The 4,403-nt window shown below is 35.5% G+C and overlaps 1 protein-coding gene across 3 annotated transcripts in view; it reads left to right on the top strand.

Annotated features, from left to right (window-relative positions):
* The window catches only part of LOC102677923 (myb-like protein Q), a 204,613-nt gene that overhangs the window by 3,320 nt on the left and 196,890 nt on the right, over nt 1-4,403 (top strand). The gene's annotated exons all lie outside the window — the stretch shown is intronic.

The raw sequence follows: 4,403 nt of genomic DNA, 5'->3' as shown, positions 1-4,403 counted from the left end.
GCGGTGTTGGCTCGATTCGACGAACGAGTGATCGAGGTGATAAATACGCGTATCTTTTCTCTCGAGCGGGTGAAGAATGAAATCGGCTCTGTCAACCGATTAACATTTTCGCTTCCTCGGTATTCGGCGGGATCTCGTTAATGTTTCAACGCCGGCCTCGTTTATCTTTGGACAAGTGTCAAGTGCTGCTTTCGCCCGGGGCAAATTTACAATAGGCGCGGGAGGAGGGTGTTCGGCTCGAAAGTCGGCTCGCCGTCACCTCGATCATCTCGTTGAAATTTAAATAGACGCGTTGCGAGACGCGCTTTATTCGTCGCTTTAGTCGTCGAGGTTATTCCTTTTATTTCTTTTTATCGATCGGGACGAAAATTTCGTCTCGTCTCGATCTCGTCCGGCGAATCGTTTATTCACCTTCGATCGAATTTTGCTCCTTGGATGAGTGCAATTTATTTCTAACTTTTGTGTTGTGTGTGAATGTGTCGTTGAGAAAATACGCGTTCGTTGTAATTGAAACTGTGGATAATAGAGAGCGAGACTGTCAAGCGAGACCTTTTTGAAAGGCTTGTGAAATAATTTTTTTCTTTCGTTCCGTTTTTTATTTCTTCTTCTTCTTCTTCTTCTTATGAGTTTCGCGCTCGTTTACAAAGTCGGTTTTTCAAAACATTTTCACGTTTCGAATCGCATTCCTCTCATTCATTTTTTTTCTTTGTTAATCTCTCGTAAGGAGAGATTAATATTTCTCGTATTTCTTATATACTTCGTGACTGGTTATATTCTATTTATGTTTCCAAAACATGACTCTTGAGGTTAGTAGATAAGAACGATTACATGTGCAATAATATTCCATACTCTTCGTATACTCTTATGTGTACACCAGCTTCCACTGTATTAAACTATCATCTTGGACGATAATAATAGTAATAGCATCGAATGATTTTGGTGATTTTAATAATCGTGTCGATTAATAAAATTAATAATCTTTTCTTCGAAAAAGTTTCGACTCGATCGTTAAACGACGATATATCGAATTCAATTATTCGATGTTCCTGAATAATTAAACCTTAAAATCTATCTATATCTTAACCCTTATAAATTACATATTTTCAAGAAAAAGAGATTCTTTAATTCTAGGCCTTTCTCGAAATTATATTTCGTATTCTTAGATTTGAATGAAAACCATTGATATTAATTTCGCTGATAAATAATTTTTAATAATTATACAAAGGCAAAGATTCGATCGATTTATCGATTAAGAATCCCGATTGAATTTGACACACATTTCGAAACGAAGGTTTAAGATGCAAAGAGACTTGATATATTAATCCCTGAAAATTGCGCATAAAGCGTAAACGATATTCGAGTTCAAACTGTGTCATTTGCATCGACGACTATATAATATCTTCCAGTCACCTTGACTGGTTGTATTGCACAGTGTTGCAATTTAAGTCAGTCAATGTGTCGCACATCGCGTGTCACACATTCCCCTCCCTCTTCTTCTCCTTCCTTTCCCCTCCTCCTCTTCCCCCCTTTTTTTATCGCTCCTCCAGCCTTCCAACGATATCGATCCGCGAGAAAATAGTCGATTATCGACCGTTGGCTACGAGGGCAATGGAAAGATTATACGCTTTGCACAAAGCGCAAAGAATTATAAACTTTTAAACAATGCTTGTCAAATATTCATTATTACGATTCATTCAATTTTTATTCAAGTGATGGAATGAAAAAGAAAAAAAAAAAATTTCCTTTTCGATCGAAATTTTCGTCCTTTTTATTTCTTTTCATTGTTCGCAAAAAGCAAATATCGAACGACTAACTTTTTTTTTCGAACTCGATTTATTTTTTTTTTGTCAAAAGTTTTCGCATAATTTAGCATAATTTAACATAAGTAATCAAGCTTAATGACAATTACTCGATAATAAATAGATAAAAAGTTTCTTATGTTTTCAAGCCGATATCGCGAAATTTTTGACAGTTTTCGCAATTTTTATAAAGGGGAAAAAAAAATCCTCTTTTTATATTTCGCGTTGAATTCCTTTCTTTTTTTTTTTTCTTTTTTCAGAGAGACAGGAATATCTAGAGTTCCCTTCGAGAGCTTCCTCGGCCGCCAATATCGAAAATCGGTGATCCAACCCCCCTTCCCATCCACCACTCTCACCTCTCACCAAGATTCGCCTCGTTCACCTCAGCCTCGACGGTTATACGATTATATATCGAATCTTCGTTACACCGTGCGTTACCAGCGTGTAACTGGTTCGAGAGCCAGAACCTCGTGTTATATTTTCTGCTCGCGATTTCAACGGCCTTGAAGCTCCAATCGCGCTATAAGGCGCGATACGACGGCTCGAAACGGTATCGATATTATTAGATCGCCTCGGTTGACACAACAACAATTTCGTTTCGAACAACGATTCGTCGTTACGAAAATTTGTCAATGGTTTGCATCATCGCCGTCGAAACACTTTTATATACTTTTCCTTCGGTTGTCTCTTCGTTTGGCATCGATCGTAAATATTATTCCCCCTCCCCTCTTCCCGTTTCCTTCAAGGTTGCGCAACTGTGGCGAGCGTGAATTATCGCCTCCCGACACCAGAGACACAAAGAGCCGATTGTTCCACCTATGTTTTCGCGCATAGGTGAAAGAAAGAAGGAAAGAAAGAAGGAAAGAAAGAAGGATGGTTGATGCGTTTCTCCGTTTTCGTCTCGAAAAATTCTTTCTTAATATTTGGAAAAATATCGAATTCGAAAATATCAATTATTGCTCTGCTTATCTGATTATGTATTATCGTATATACACAAAGAGAAGGAAATAAAAATTCACAAATTCATCTATGCAATAATTGTAAAGAAAGAAAGAAGAATGCGTTTCGTGTTTCGCCCTCCCTTCTCGTCTCGAGAAATTCTTTCTTCGACAAACGTTCTTCGACGATTAATTAATCGAAACGACACAGTCCCCCATTTTCAATAATTATTATTGGAATTAATATTTGGAAAAATATCGTTAAATATATCGATATTCAATTATTACTCGTATCAGATTATTTTAGATATGTTTGTGTATTATCGATATGCACAAAGGGAGGAAAATAAAAGTTCGTAAGAATACACAAATTCATCTATGCAATAATTCCAAAGAAAGAAAGAAGGATATTTTCGCCCTCTCTTCTCGTCTCGAGAATTTTTCTTTCGACAAACGATCTATATAATAACTGACTATATAATAAATCTATATCTATATAATAATAACAATCTTTAATTAATTAATTGAAACGATTTATGCTGTTTCTCCTTATTCCTCCATTTTCGAGGGGAATATTTGGAAAGATATCGTCATATATTAAATTCGATCAATTATTACTCTGATTATGTTAGACATTATGTTTGTGGGTATTATCGTATATACACAAAAGGAGAGAAATAAAAGTTTATAAAAATTCATCTATGCAATAATTCTAAATTTTTTGTTCGACAAACGATCTATATAATAACGCGTTCTTCCATTAATTATACTTATACTCCTTATCACTTTCGAGGAGAGTATTATAATTTGGAAAGATATCGTCAAATATATCGAATTCGATCAATTATTACTCTGATTATGTTAGACATGTATTATCGATATACAAAGGAAGGGAAATAAAAGTTTATAAAAATTCATCTATGCAATAATTCTAAAGAAAGAAAGAAGGATGGGTTTCGTCCTCGAAAAATTTTTTGTTCGACAAACGATCTATATAATAACGCGTTCTTCGATTAATTAATTAAAACGACACTTATCATTATCATTTTCGAGGAGAGTATTATAATTTGGAAAGATATCGTCAAGTATATCGAATTCGATCAATTATTACTCGTATTAATATCTGATTACAGTTAGACATGTTTGTGCGTATAAAGGGAGGGAAATAAAAGTTGGTAAAAATTCAGAAATTCATGTACGCAATAATTCTAATTTTTCGCAGAGGAGTGTCAACGAAGAAGAAGTCAATTCGATAAAGCGTTCGTTAAATTATTGATTATTAATTCTTTTCTTTTTTTCCCACGTTCATTACGTAGGCGTCTGGATTTTTTACGTAACGCGGAGAATAATATTTCCTCGAGTTTGAAATTGTTATTACACTCGTTGTTAACCGGAGATACGAGTTTTCCAACTCGATAAACGGCGAACTCGTTCGAATAATAATTATCCACTGTAGCTGTATGTATGCGGGGCATTCATAAGCCCGGGGTCACGCATCAATTGATCACTTCTAACTCAACTTATCGTAAGAAAATAAATTCTCTCTGTCGATTTATAGCAGTGGATGCGGCCTAGTAATTATTTCTCATCTGCTTCGATGGGAACGGAAATTCGTGGAAATTTGTGCAGGAAGGAGGACAAACAACGTGGAACAACGAACGCTTTC

Source organism: Apis dorsata, unplaced genomic scaffold, assembly GCF_000469605.1.
Source record: "Apis dorsata unplaced genomic scaffold, Apis dorsata 1.3 scaffold_216, whole genome shotgun sequence".
Taxonomy (NCBI): Eukaryota; Metazoa; Arthropoda; class Insecta; order Hymenoptera; family Apidae; genus Apis; species Apis dorsata.
Note: the sequence above shows the minus strand (reverse complement) of the source record. Positions and strands in the feature narration are given on the sequence as shown.